Source organism: Etheostoma cragini, chromosome 6 (genome assembly GCF_013103735.1).
Source record: "Etheostoma cragini isolate CJK2018 chromosome 6, CSU_Ecrag_1.0, whole genome shotgun sequence".
Classification (NCBI taxonomy): Eukaryota; Metazoa; Chordata; class Actinopteri; order Perciformes; family Percidae; genus Etheostoma; species Etheostoma cragini.
Window position 1 is genome coordinate 1,108,243 of NC_048412.1, and position 15,992 is coordinate 1,124,234.

General features: G+C 40.6%; 1 protein-coding gene across 2 annotated transcripts in view; it reads left to right on the plus strand.

The window, feature by feature from the left end:
• The first annotated feature begins 1,373 nt into the window (after positions 1-1,373).
• tsnare1 (T-SNARE Domain Containing 1) overlaps positions 1,374-15,992 on the plus strand; it is a 125,288-nt gene continuing 110,669 nt past the window's right edge. For both annotated transcript variants that reach the window (XM_034874751.1, XM_034874750.1), the window contains exon 1: positions 1,374-1,479. The gene's annotated coding sequence lies outside the window, so the exon portion shown is untranslated. The remainder of the gene's footprint in view (positions 1,480-15,992) is intronic.

Below are 15,992 nucleotides of genomic sequence, written 5' to 3' on the forward strand. Positions count from 1 at the left end.
ACACTAAGGGACAAGAGAGGACACATGGACAACAAGAGAAAACAGGATACAGAACAAATGTAGGAAACAAAAACCACAACGTACTTTATGCTTTTTTAAAATATTTAATCAAGTTCTGCCAATGCATGAAGACAAATAATGTAAAAAAAAATTCACAATCAGATTTTTGCAATGTAATTATGGTGAACACGATATTTAGTTCACATCATGCAGGACGCTCACATCTAAAGAGAGTCAACTGTTTTTAGAATTTTTCTCCCGGAACTAATATTAGCATAAATTCATCTTTCCTCCATATGTCTCATGTTATCGGTTTAATTATTTAAAAGCAGAATCAGGGATTATATTTGTTCCTCAACTTTAATTTGCTACCAGATAGCTTCAACACTGTAGTCAGCTTTTCTTAAATCCCTACATCTGCTCTCATCACATCAGTTTATGCTGCTACTCAGTCAAGACCCTGCGTATTTTCATGTAGTATTTTAGTAGTAGTAGTATTTTTTAAACATGAGTGCTATAGACTCATTTAGGTGGAGCTCTATGAGGGTTTAGCATTTATTTTTGTGTTGATTGCATGAGAGTCCACAATAGTTGCATGCAGTAGATCCCAGTAAAAAAAGAAAGCATGATTGTGATGGGGAGGACAGTTGCTCTCCATTGCTCCTGTAAACCAGGCATGGTTAAAACAGGGAGTGGCTGCGGTCTGGTGTGAGACTGGTCACATTTGGCCCAGACCTGCTGTCCGGCTGGGCTCACTGTCAGTCTTGAGCTCCACTGTGTGTGCCAAGTGGTGGCACTTAAGCCAAACTGGCCATTTCTGTCTTTGCACCCTTAGACCACATCCGCTGTCTACAAACATGTAATAATGATAATAATGACAGTTATATTAACTCATGAGTGGCTACATGGTCTTGGTGGAGAGGGCAGACATAAAACACATAAAGCTATAAAATATATATACATTGTTAAACATGCAGCGACACGCGATACAAGCACAGCACAAGGCAAAACACATGATATACTGTATGTGATGTCATGAAAAGATTCTAAATGGCGTGGCTCCCCCATGGTTTTTATGAAGCTGGTGAGATATTTAAGATATTAAGTCCCTATATAAAAATGAATGAAGAGACAATTTATGTGTAATTAATATTATATAATCTTGTCGTTCCTCCACATTTTTTTTTTTACATACATTTAATGGCATTTTGTAGATATATCTTGAAATATCGGTCAATGATGACTGAGATCTATATTTTAGGAATTAATACCTTACCTACTTTCAAGTATTTTTTAACCACCACAATGTGTATTCCATTTCCACCCTACAACTACAAATCCCAGAGATCCTTGCAAGGGCCTAATATAGTCATGTGACCCGGCAGAGGGAGCAGGTGGTTCATGGTCACATGATGTTGTTAGCCGAGGCTGAGGAGCAGCAACATCTGAGCTGAATCACATCACTCCCTACGCTGAAAGGTAAAGCTGGAGGAATCCTTTCTTTTCGCTGTGTGATTATCTGCCTTTAGCGATGGATGCTGCGTCTCATCCAGAAAAAGAGGGAAGAAGAGGAGGAGGAGAGGGGGGAGGAGATGGGAGGCAGGGATGAGGGGGATGGGAGGCCTTCAGGGATGTCTCTCTGTTGCTCCTTTTAAACAACAAGGAAGCACAGATGTTTGTAGCGTGTAAATATATGTGCTGTGCACATATTGTCCCTGAGGTTGTGCATGGGAAGTGTGTGTCTGTAGAAGGATGTCATGTTGGTGACAACATGCAGAAATAGCACAGAAAGGATGGTTATGTGAGGTTCTTCCAACATGAGAGCTATCTTTTGTTCTTCTGACAGAAAGCCAACTAAGAATGATTCCTGTTTTTTTTTTGTTATTCACCTTCTAATTTTCTAATTAAGTCTTAATGCATTTGGCTTATGTTTTTACAACCACTATTTTACTAATGTACGGTTATTATTATTTTATCAAAGGTGTACAAACCATGTAGGCCTTTTAATTGATGCAAAGAGTCAGTGAAGTGAGGCGGGGAGGGTTTCTATTGGCAGCAGTGTTAGGTATGGGATTCCTAAATGTAAAACCATAAACAAATATTACCATAAAAACAGTTAAAACATGTTCAGCACGGAATTGCTTAATTTTTAGGACCAATTACATCATGGTCGTTCAGAAGTAAGATATATTGCAGAGTACTCTTGTACCACAGTTTTCAGCAAATAACCACTGCTGTACCCATTTATAATTAAGTGACACAGGGGAGGATGACTGAACACCGCTGGAGCTAGAGCTAACTAGCCATGCTATGTTACTGTCACACTCTGTGTCTCTGCTGGAAGACAGTGGGTCTGGTCGACTTTTGACGATCTCTGGAAGCTCATTTTTTTGCTTCAAAAGAGTCGTTGGCTTCGCCAAAATCCCATACTCCCATGCTATATAGCAGCAACAACACTATGTGAGATACGTTAGTATGTCCGAAACCTTAGTCCATCCATCTTCATCCGCTTATCCGGTGTCGGGTCGAAGGGGCAGCAGCTCCAGCAGGGGACCCCAAACTTCCCCTTCCTGAGCCACATCAACCAGCTCCGACTGGGGGATCCCGAGGCGATCCCAGGCCAGGTTGGAGTTATAATCCATCCACCTGGTCCTGGGCCTCTCCCGAGGCCTCCTCCCAGCTTGACGTCCCTCCACCTAGTCCTGGTTCTTTCTGAGGCCTCCTACTAGTTGGACGTCCCTCCACCTAGTCCTTGGTCTTCCCCGAGGCCTCCTCCCAGCTTGACGTCCCTCCACCTAGTCCTGGGTCTTCCTGAGTTCTCCTCCCAGCTGGACGTGCCTCCACCTAGTCCTGGGTCTTCCTGAGGCCTCCTCCCAGCTGGACGTGCCTGGACCACCTCCCTAGGGAGGCCCCCAGGAGGCATCCTTACCAGACGCCCAAACCATCTCAACTGGCTCCTTTTGACATGAAGGAGCAGCGGCTCTAAGGGACATGCCAGTCACCCTCCGGAGGAGACCCAGTTTGGGTATTTTGCATACTATTTCCAGTAAAATATTACAGTATGCAATACTGGACACTACGCCGGCATAAATATCCCAAAATGCAATGCAGTAACAACAATGTTCATGACGAACAGACAGAAACTGAGGACATCTGTAACGTTGAAATGCACTGATTTACATTTCTACCTAATTGAACGTCTGTTGGTCTAGTTATTCACCCCTCTCAGTAATATAAGTGTTATCTGGCGATGCGGTTAGATCTCCAGCCAATCTCAGCACGCTGGGCTTGAGTAGCCAATCAAATTGTAAAGAGTGCGCTGGGTTGTTGCTGAGAGTGGAGTCGTATGAATGTAGCTAGGGGTCGGCAGACATTGCTTTAAGACTTTAAATGTGACTTCTCAAGTAGGTCTACGGAAATAGTGACACATGCATCATGTTGTTATGATCCAGTATTTCTGTAGGGAAATAATACAACATAAAATGACTAGTATACAGCAAAGCACAATGGGACAAACTACAACATAGGATGAAATTGAATAAATCATTGTTTTCTGAGTATAAACTAAGACCTTTCCTTTTCGGAGGTTCTAAACCCAACCTCCGGATAGATGCTTCCCATCTATACCAACGTGAAAAAAATGAGATCTGTGTACGCAAATCAATAGATTAAAAATAACATGACAGTGTACAGAACTGCCGTGAGATTGTGTTTTATTTTCTGGCTTGTGAAATTAATTCTTCCTCGGTGATGCGTTAGCCGGAGATTATGTAACAGGATGTTGAATGGTGGGTGTCCTGTGTGTGACTCATTGCTCATCTACCTGATCTGGACAGCAGATTCTTACCACTTGATTTTCTTTTGTCTTCCTATTTGCTATTCTAGTTGTAGTTCTAGTATTTGATTATCTGCTGTTTGTCATGATTATTCAGTGATGATTCAGTTTACCGCAGTACTTCTATAATAGAATAGTTTGGGGAGTTGGGACCTGATGTGGTTTTCTGTCTCGAAGCGTTTGTTTAATGGCGTATGCAAGAAGCCATGTAAAATTCAGTAACAGGTATTGTGGTGTGCAGGTAGAAGTGCGCCAGCCTTAGAACTAATGCTCCAGAACTCATTCCATACTTAAGAAACACTTGAAAATACGTGCTTTCTCGTCTAATTTTCAGTTCCAAGTGTCAGTGTGATTCTCGGCCTTAGTGAAACAGAGCTACAGAGCTTAGAATAGAGAATTTCTCTTTCTGTCCAGGTAAAGCATCTGTAACATGATCAAAACACACTACTATGAACACATCAGATGGACTACACACAAAACTAGTACCCTAGCCACAAAAGAAAGTGCAAAATACCAAATTTCTCAAATACAAAAACACCTCCACATCCGTCACACACATACTTGATATAACTATATACATAAATATATAGAAATAAGTCATTATAAATTGAGGAAATGTGGAATGCAATATCTAAGTCCCTGTTTTTGCTTTGACACAGCTGTAGCCATCACAGGGTAAAGTTTTTCTGGTCAAGTTTGGTATCAATCACCTCGTCTTCTTATTGGCTAAACAGGTAGGCCGGTTTCATAATCTCTAGTTTTAACTGGAAGGAATAGCTGTCAATCTTTCCCACGTTGGTCCTCCCTGAACTCTGCGACATCACTGTCTTTAACCAGGACTATCTCGGGCTTCTAGAGACGGATTGGCTGACAAAACTGTCAATAAATAGTAAAAGTACTTCATACAAGATTAAGCAAATTCCTGTCAGCTGTAAGATAAAGGCTCCTCTTACAGCCTTTCCTGCAGCACCAGCATGTTGTTCTTTATGTAAAACACAAATATTGCATGGTTTGATACATATTGTAGCCTCTAGCAGGGCTTTACATCTTTATTCTTGTTTTGACACAAAATATGCTATAAAAATGCATTTCTATTCATCATTTTCTTCCTACATGTCTGATGATTAGGTTGAAAATGCGTATTATAGCTCACCTAATAGCTTACTTTAGTGACTTAAATGCTGGACGACAACTGAGACCCTTTACTCTGAAAATATTTCTGGATTTTATATGTGGAGTCAGTAAAACCTGGCTACCGGATTTAACAGGGCCGGCTCTGTGATGTGTGAATAATGGCCGAATAATAAAAATAATTAGAATAACCAGTCCTGATATGGCCTGAGATGCACGCCAAAACAGGGGAGGCCTACTATTGGTTGATAGTACACTAATTAAGATTCTGCTGGTTTTCTTCTTTGACAACGCAGACAGTACCGTGGTCCAACCTCTGATGGGGCGTCTTGTTGAATATATGTCTGCACATTAGACTTCATTCATCTTAAGTTCTGTATTCATTAGACTTACATTTTTCCTGTGGGGATTGTGCTCTCCCAGGTTTTAATCCTTCGTCCTAGTTAGTTCTCCCCGTGCATGCTTTTCTCCTTGGTTTTTTAATTAGTCTATTTAAGTGTATGTCTTCTCACTGTAATGCGGATGATAAGCAGTTATACCTTTTCTTTCAAATTAAATGACCTTAGTTAACTATCTGCATAACAGGATCTATCAAGTACAGGATGTCAGATGCTTCCTCCATCTTAACCCTGACCTAACAGAAGCTCTCAGAGGATTTCTGATGAAATAGAGCAGCGTATTGGTCCCTTTGCAGTAAATGTCAAGCGAGCCTCAAAGAGTTTTCTTTGCCCAACATATGAAATTTGAGTGACACAAACAAAGGGATCCAATCTTGTTTATTACACCCAAAAAAATAATCATTCATGCCTTTGATTCCTCCAGCCTTGATTATTGTAATTTCCCAGTCTGAGCTTCTCTGTCTCAGCTCCAGTTGGTTCAAAATGCAGCTGCTAGACTTTTAGCTAAACCTCGATTTAGGATTCACTGACCACATTTCATTTTTCTGAATTATTGTGTCCTCTGGCCACGGTGAGGTCACTGAGATCTACTGACCAAGGTCTTCTGGCTGTCCCAAAATCTAGATGTAAGACCAAAGGTAGTTTATATTATATTATTATTATTATATATTAATCTTTTTGGGATGACTCTCGCAAGCAAATTGAAATTTCCAGCAACAGTTTTCAGCAAGAAGAATACAGTATAGAGAGAAAAAGAGGAAGACAGTGTAGCTCCGTCCGTTGCTTAGCTCCGCTCAAGATGATTGTAATTGGTTTAAAGAAATGACAATTAACTATTATTCTCCCAATCTGGAAATGTCTTCACCTAGGCTTAGTTATAAAAAATGCAGATTTAGTCAGTGTTTTTTTGTAGTTTGTTTTTATATTTTACAAAATGTTGCATCGTTCTTAACTCTTAAACCCTGGTTTTGAAAGGCGATTTAGAAGTTTACTTATATTTGGTGATGCTCTGTTAGACAGTTTGCTTGAGGGAAAATTCAACATTTAATAGGTTGATTTACAAGGATGTTGCAAAACAGCTCAAAGCTGCTGAAGAGATTTCTGGATGTTTGAGGTTTAATCGTAATCCACCACTCATCATGCCGTCTCCTGGATTAGAAACCCCATTGATCATATCAGATTGGTTAAGTAATTGATTGTTACTGGTTATTAACCTCCCAGAACTTTGGACCTGCTTGCCAGCCACTGAGAACAGCCTGTAATCAGTCACAAATGGCAGCAGCTAATGAAATTAGTTCCTGGTTCTGCCTCACAACATTGTTTGTTCCACGAAGCATTGGCAAGGGCATAGAGATGCCATGGCTTACTCTCCCCAGAGAATGGAGTGATAGAACAACAGAATGCAGATAATGAGCTGCTGTGTCTGTGGTGTCTCTTTGTAATTACTCATGTGTCTGACCAAAATATAAAGATGGGGACATGAAAACTTCTACTTGCACCAGTTTATGTAATGTCTACAGTGTCACTGTGGACATGAGGCCTGGGCAGTGTTGGAACTATAATTGGAGTGTTTGCTTCTGAGGAAATTTGACCCAGTTTTGTCTCTATGGTCAGATCAATACCATTTTTCTCACCATCTTAGCAAAAAGTGGTCGGTAGAACGTTTCAAGCACGGGACATGTACTTTTTGTTATGTCTTGTCAAGTCATTCATGTCTAATCTTGTTGTGCACTTCCTGTTTTATTTAGTATCCACTGTCCCTCTCGTTTCAGACCCTGACTTCCTCCTTTTGTGTGAATTTCCCGCCCCTGTGATTGTCTACCCCGCCCCTGATCGTTTTGACCGGTTTTCCCCTACCTCATGTATAAATTGTCCTTGTCTCCCTTTGTCCAGGTTTTGTTCTTTGATGTTGTAAAATTGTTGTGTCCTCCTAGTGAGCGCTTTTCTCTACTTAAACTTTTGCAAAGTAAACTATTTGTTAAACTTTCCACTGTTTACATAAACCCATAGTTGGAGTTACCTGTTAGGGGCCGTTAGGGGAAAAAGTTGCTTTAAGACCCCACTTGCACACATAAACAAATATAAAGCATTTGAGCGCAATTTAAACTAAAATAATGAAGGTGTAAACGCTGGATTTTTAGACCACGTCCATCTTAAAATAACCCACAACTAAGGACATGCTGTAACCGGACAGAGCAGCAGCTCCAGCGTGACGCTGTAAGATGATGCAGCATTAGAGCGACGATGATAACAAGTGTATGAAAGAAGGAAAATCTGCGAGGAGACATGGGTTCATACATGTAGGAACCCCACCATCTTTTCCTTAACCTAACTGTCCCGTTCTTGTGCTGTAAAACATACGTCGTGACCCAGAGCGCTAAAAAGTGTCACCAAGAGTCCTGACCAAGCGCGTCTAAATACCATGGTAAGATAGACTTTTTGCATCAATAACAAATAACAAAAGCAGCTGACCAATCGTTGCTTTTTGACGCAATGGGAGAGAATGTGTTGGCTGCAGACTGGCTTTTGGGCCCAGCTGAGGACTGGGGCATTAGTCCATTTTGCCCAGTTGGTTGTCTTGCTTTGGTTTCCCCCAGAGCCAGATGAGATGATAAACATTATTGTCATCTCTATACTGTCAGCTCCTTTCCTTTGTATGATACACTGTATGTTGTCTGTTTTTGTTTTCTGGCATCCTCAACGAATATGTGTCATGTGGGGAGCTTTGAACCTGAGCTGCAGAGCTGACCTTTGTTAGTGCAGCCAATGGCTGAAGGCTGCTCAGAGATGGAGGATCATTTGTTCAGAGGGACAAAAGCACTGTGTGAAAAAAAACTCAATCCTGTCAATTATTTCAGTGAGGCCTGTGAATTGGTTTAGCAGGTGTGCTGATGCAGAGGGTTTTGGCAAAAGTATGGTCGTCAGTCAAGAGAGTCAAACCTGGCTCAACTATGGCTGCAATGCGATGTTTGCAATGCCAATTAAAAAAAAACAATCCTGGTAGATGAGATGGTAAATTGATCAGGTTAATTCTATTTGTTGGACCTCGAGACAGATCATGAACCTCATTCAACTGGTGTGCATATAGGTGCCTTTGTAATTGTGATTCCAGCTCTTCAAAGTTGTCTCTCATGCTTTGAGGAGCCAATTTATTTACAATACAATCAATTGTGTTTGCTTTCAAAGAATGCCACAGATTAGCCTGAGTTTATCAGTCAGCCAAGGCAGCGCGACTGTTTCCCAAAGCATGACCAGATGACTGCTCGGCATTGTGTTAGGAAATGCCTCCGATTATCTTGTCATAACCAGAGGCTGAAATTCAGTAAGTGTTTGTTGAAGCTTGACTGAGAAGCATCTTATGATCTAGGACCAGCGATTTGGCTTCATGACATGTGAAATCTGAATATTAAGGAATAAAAGTGAAAGTGTTCCAGAATTTGTATGATAGGCTGATAAAATCAGATCAACATTGGCTTCGGAGTGCCTTACATGTGGGGATTTAGGGCTTGAAGAGGGTTTCAATACTTGTGGGTGCGTGCGTGCATGTTTGTGCACACTGAGGTCTGTTCCTCACAACTGGGATTGTGTAGCCATGGTGACGACTGTGAGGGACTGTGAGAAAGCAACCTCCAGGAAGTGATAGCCGCGGGATGAAGCATATGTGGCATGAGGATGGCACCAGAAGGCCGTGTTGTGGATGTCCATTTGGCCATCTGTTGTGGAGTTGCAGCCCGAGCCAGGAAGCAACCCCCCCCCCCACAAAAAAAAAGAACAGCATTTTTAAATGCCAGGGCCCGGGACAGCACTCATTTCCCCCGGGAGCTCCACAGGCACATCCAAGACACTGAGTTTCAGATACTCTCACTGGGACGTCCAGAAAACATCCCCGACTGGCGGGAGGACTCCGTGTGGTGCATTTGTTTGGCGTGCAGCATGAGACCGCTAGAGTGGAAGCGGCCACAGTATGGCTCACTCATCGGCCAAAGATTATTACCCTTCCTCATCTCGGGCCAAGTCTTCGGGCCGCTCCAAACAGGGAGCCCATTACCAGGCTGCTCATTGGAGGCCTGTCCACACGGCCTGAGGAGAACTAATGGTATTCCACGGCTGGTTAGGGACAATGATCTGTACTTCCGTTAACTCCACTGTACTGTCAACGCAATGAAATGCTCCGGGCGCTGTTGGAATTCTTGTGACATGGAAGTCACGGTATCCACATTATTATTTCTTCAATTAAAACTCATTGTTTTAACCCTCATGTTGTCCTTAGGTCCAATTTGACCCCTTTTCAAAAAAATCTTTTTTTTTGTCATAAAAATGGGCTGAAATAAGCGTGAAAATGTCAACATTAAAAATATCAAACTTTCAAAAAAAACATCAAAAAAAGGACCCACAACATTGAAAAAGTGAGAAATGACCAAAACGGGTAGTTTTCATTGTTGACAGGAAGACAACACAAGGGTTAATATGTTTTGTAAAGCACCAATAGTTGACCCTACAATATTGCCAGTTGGTGTATTTGGTTAAAAGTATTATTATTAGATTTGTTTTCCTGTATCACCCAGCTCTAGTTGTGAATATACAACAGGACACCAGACTGCCATTATACCAGGGTGCTGGATGAATAAAAAATGATTTCAGAATACCTTTGGGACATTAATGATTTGTGGATGTTTATTTTTTTCTTGTTAATGGCTGTTTCACATGGTTTCACATGACAGCACAACCCCTGATGCTACAAGATGGTTCTGCGTGATTGCTATTCATATTCATCTCATCTCTTTATCATTTACAAACAAGGGAAATCAAACATAATAGCCTATTTATTCATAAAATGTGTTCATCTTAAAATCCCCACCTCCATTAACTTTTCTTCTAAAGGAGAAGAAATAGCGTTGGACTTGCTTTGTGATGTCGGGATGTCTCGTGAGAGAGGTGGGAGCAGCTTTGCTGATGTTTTAAAATGGCAAATTACTCGGCTGCCCTCCGGCTTCATGTGCATTTTACTTTCTTAATTCAGATTAAGAGAGACCCAGGGTCATCGTTGTCATGTGCTTAATCAGGACCACATGGATTATTTTAGAAAGATGTTTGGGAGGATGTGATGTATGCCGGAGCTGGGCATGACATCACAACTAGGGCTGTAACTCGGGTGATTGTATCACTAAAAATCCATGATGTAAAAGCTTTGTTTAATAAATGTTACCAACGTTGTTAACTTCTGCCGTTTCCGCATGGAGGATTATTACTGTCGCACACTTAAGCTGCTCGCGACACATGCCATCAAGACTGATCATGAAATTAGGAAAGTGCATAAGAGGATGAGAGAAGAGACAGGCAGAAAGTGTCTTTGTGCTTTTTTAGAACCAAAAACGTGTCCTTATGTCCAGCCTTTAACATTAACATGTGTCCTCTGGTTATATTTTATTTGCTTTTTTTCCTCTCTCTCTTCCAAAGGCTGCCATTCTAAAAATACAATCAGCTGAGATACCCTGACTTAAGATATACCTCTAGGTATGTGGGTACGTGTTACACAACCCCGAGGTAACACAATAGATATTTTTGTCAAAAGGTCAGATGAGAAGAAGGCCAGATACACTGTGCACGCTCAACTTTCCTTTAGAGAAAGGCCACAAATGAGAATGAGAGGGAGAGGAACGCTGAGGAAAGAGAGCAGAGCAGTTCTTATGAACAGATTAGTGCGGGAAGTTTATGGAATGATGAACAGTCTCCCCCTCAGGATCCTCACCTGCTCCGCACCACATTCGTATGCATGCAAGGCAGCGGCGTGCGGCAGAAAACTCACCCTGCCATTAACAATCCAATCAAAGAAGTGCAGAGAGGACAACCGTTTTCTGTCCTTTCAAACAAATGAAAGCAGCATGGCGCTTTAGACCTCTGACTCAAGGGCACCTTTCACTAAAGCATCCCTGTCTCGCTGTGGGACATGTAGGCTCGCCGTCTACGCACACTGATGTTGATAATCGTCTGGCTGAAGTGTGTTATGCCCGGACACCTGCCTCAATAATAAAGATGCATCATGTTCCTTTCAGACACAACAATTTATGGATTTATTTAATTGAGCTTTACAGTACAAGTGTCATTTGTTTTCTCCATAACGATCTTGATTACTAACCATACAGTGGGGCTTTAAAGTTTGGGCACCCCAGGTAAAACTTAGAGTTAATGTGCATAAAGAAGCCAAGAAAAGATGCTTGATTGATCCCCCCCCCCCATGCTTAACAGCTGGACAGAGGTTACTTTCATAAAATTCTGTGCCCTTTCTTCTCCAAGCGTATATTTGGTCGTTCCGGCCAAAAAGTTCTATTTTAACATCATCGGTCCACAGAAATTGTTCCCACAATGCATCAGGCTTGTCTATATGTTGATTGCAAACTTCAAACGCTGATTTTTGTGGTGATGACGTAGAAGAGGTTTTCTTCTGATGACTCTTCCATGAAGACCATGTCTGTACGAGTATCTCTTTATAGTGGATTGGTGTACCAACTCCCATGTCTCCAGGTCTTTCTGGATGGATCGTGTAGTCAAACGTGGGTCTGGACTTGCTTTTCTCCCAATCCTGCGAGCTGTTCTCTGTGATACTTTTCTTGGTCTTCCAGATCTTTAACTTCCACTGTTCCTGACGACGGCCAGTTCTTGATTACATTCAGAACAGAGGATATCGGCATCTGAAAACCCTTTGCTATCTTCTTCTAGCCTTCTCCTGCTTTGTGAGCGTCAACTAATTTCAGTTTCAGTTTTCTAGAAGCCATGGTGCTGATTGATGGAGGGGGGTTCAGAGGAGTCTGGGCATTAAAAACCTTAAGATTGACATCTGGTCTCAGCTTTCTAAAGTGGGGGTGCATACTAGAAACTCTGCAGGAGACCCAAACTTTTGCAGATGCCATTTTTTGGTTTTCTGTTATTTTGAAAGTGTAAATGATGGAAGTAAAATCTAACTTTTTGTAACATATTACACAAATGTCTTATCTGTAATTTAGTGCCTTCTGAAGATTTTTCCATCTTTCCGTTGCTTCTTTATGCACATTTATACACATTTTTAACTGGGGTGCCCAAACTTTTGCGCCCCATTGTATAGTCCTGCATTACCAGACCTTCCTTGACAGCGCTGTGGAGGAAGGTCTGGCTAGTCCACACAGCATTCTGGGATGCCGGACAAATGATCTCTGGTTTATTGACATGTCTTTAAACCAATCAAAATACAAAAGATTTCTCAAATCAGGAGTCCATGTTAAAAATGGGGAAGCTCTTGAACAAAACGGCGGGGAGCGCTTCGACTCGGGGACGGACGTCCCCGGTCTGGCAGTGGTCCAGACTTGGTTGGCCCTGAAAGGCAGCCAGTGCAGCCCCCCGCCGTCCCATATCTGTCATCGGAAGAGGGAGAATAGGGCACACAGGAAACAAAAACGTTGAAAAAATGATACACGACCCGGAACCAGTACAAGACTAATATTACCACAGGACCTCAGTGTTCTGTGAAATATGGCAGGTCATATTTTTACTTCACAAATTACAGATATGGCTCATTGGCACAGGATTAAGATCACAGACAACCTCCATAATTATTAAAAATGACTATAGATCACCAGGTAATAGTCCATATCCCATGTGAATAGGGAGACCAAAAATCTGATTTTAACCAAAACAATTTCCCCAACCTGAACATATAACCTTACCCCCAGAGGTAGCAGACCAGAAATTGGACATTCACATCCATATGTCTACAGTCATTTGTAATAGTTTTAAAAAGGCATTGACAAACAATGTTGACCTTACACTTTAATTTCCAACATGCTTAATTATTCTACAATGATACACACTCCATCTTTGGTTTCGAGGCAGTTATTGCTCCTGTGCTTTCCTCCTGGATCCCAGAGATCAGATAACATGACTGACATCAAGCGATGAAATATCAGTCTGACATGATTGCCCCCCCCCAGCCCCGTGCAGTCATGCTATGCACATGGCATTTATCTCTGCACCCGTTCTTTCCTGAGTTTTGTTATTTGCACTGCATCTGCAGTTTCTGTTAGTGAACGTTACAAACAGTCTCCTTCCATACATAAGGAAGGAGACTGTTTTCTAGTACGTAGCGTATAGGTTGAACCATTTTGACATGCTGAATTCCTTAAATTGATATTACTTTAACGTCCAACTGCTGCAAGTGACAGTGTGCCTCAAGTTCCTCCTGCAATCATAGACAAAACGAATATTGTCTTTTTTCTTCTTCTTCTTCTTCAAGTCCACCTTTCTCTTCTGGAACATGAGAAGATTTATTGTATTCTAAAACCAGTTTTGGTTCTTTGAGAGCCACATTTAAGGCAATTTTTTTAGATATTTTTTTTCCACCAGGTATCATGGACTGTGTATGGTTTAGGGTTTAATTAAATGGCAACCAGCAAGCTGAAATACAGCTGATGCACTTCTGCACAATGTCTAAGTGTTGTAGTGGCCTCACTTCAAGACCATAATACATGGACTACAATATCTCAATCACTAGGACATGTTCAGATCATGGTGGGTGCTGATATCCAGTGTTGGAATAAATTACTCAGATCCTTTACTTACTGTATGTTTAATTCAATTTCCTTCATACTAGCAAATCATAACAAGTAATCTTCAGACACATTTCACAAACTTTCTAAGTGGCCATTTTCTGTTATGTTTCCAGTTTTAGTAGTAGTACACCAACTACTCTCAGCACGACAGGAGGCTGAGGCAGGAGGGAGGGATGGTGTCTTGGACCTGGGAGCTTTTATGCAGCCTATCTGATGACCGGATTGAAAACACCTGTTAACGATCAGGCCCTTAGGGGTGGCAGACCTGAAACACAACAACAAAATGGCTCTCTTCCAAACAGAGGCCAGAGCAGTGTTAGAGACGTAACATCAAGGTCAACAAACCTCATTTATATCAAAATATACTTATGTTTTTAGCTAAAAAGATAGAAATTGTAAATTATTTTGGCTTAGTAAAGTTCAGACGATTTTGAGTGGATCATAAATGTCAAAGTTTAGTCTGGAAACTGTTAAAAAAACAAACAAAAAAAAACATTAAAATGCTTAAAATGCCCTAGGACTAAATAAAACACCCACAAAATTCAATGAAAGTAATGTATGGATTCATCCAAGTTATTTTTGGCAATTTGGTTGAAAGAAATCCATATTTCTGATATAAAACAGTTTGAAACAGGTCAATTTGACCCGAAGACAAGACCAGGGTGAAATAGTAAGATACATTGTAAATAGACCATTTGTGAAGGTTGCACTTAGTGCAGGATCGTGGGGAACTGAAGGGTGGAGGAACCCTTTTCCATGGGTGTTTTGTGCATGTTTGGGGCAACTTAGCGTGCTGTGTACAGTTAAATGTAGTGTTGTGTAATGGGATTTGATTTAATTTGGTTTGAGTATATGGTTTCTATTTTTGGTTTTTGCCCACCATGGTTATAATTTAATAATTTTCCCCGGTAGTGCAGTCTAGTCTTTTCTTTTTGATTTGTTCTGATGTAATATAAATAAAACTTGTACAAAATAGCATTTGGGTTACATACTGTATTAGCATGTTGTTTGCTTCAATAATTTTCAGAGGTGGAAAGAGTAGAAAAATATACTATACTACGATATATACTATAGCTTAGAACTTTTACTTAATTTACAAGTAAAAATATGAGCATAAAAATGTACCTAAGTAAATGTAACAAGTTGCTCATTTAAAATACAAGTTATTAAGTTACTTTTTACCAGTGGGGGGAGATATACTTTTTATATTCACTTATTCTATATCTTATATATACTTACTATACTAATTAAATTAAATTGCAGTCTATTGTGGTTTGATAAGGGCACAAAGTAGCTTTTGATTTGAGTTTGTTGACTGATACAAACCAATGTTAGAGCTTTTTGATTTACATTTTTGATCTGATCATTTTAATCTGAAAAGTAACTGTAGCTATGAATGCAGTGGTGTTAAATGCTGAAGTAAACCATAGACAGAGTTTTTTTTTTTTTCATTTGGCCTTTTGAGGGAATATATTTTAGCTACGCTGTTCAGTTTTTTTGTTTAAACTTGCAAACAGTCCAAATCCATAGTGGGTCAATACTACAAAATAAACACACAAAGCCTTAATTTGACCATCTATTACTTCCAACTGCACATTGATGGGAACTGAATTGATCCACTACTGCTCCATGGGGCGAAATTATCCCTGTCCCCACAGTCCAAAGGGTTCAAAAAGCAGTTTTACTCAATGGTGAAACTGCTGTTTTGTGGTATTGACCGGCTGTATTACATGAATGTAGCACATTTCAGTAGTGTTGGGCAAGTTACGTCCAAAATGCAATACATTATAGATTACTCTTACTGTCATTCAAGAGTAATACGTTTTAATACAGTATTACCGTGTCTGAATTGAAATGCTTTACACTACTTTTGTGTTATATTGAGTTACTTTCACCAACATGACTGTGGAAATGTGACTTTGCAATTGTATTGAAGTACGGTATTTCACTGATTTGGAATTATATATATATATTTTTTTTAAATGGCATTATCAAAAAGAAAAGTCTTCAGCCTTGATCTATACAGAGTTCAGTGGTCCTGTGGTTTTC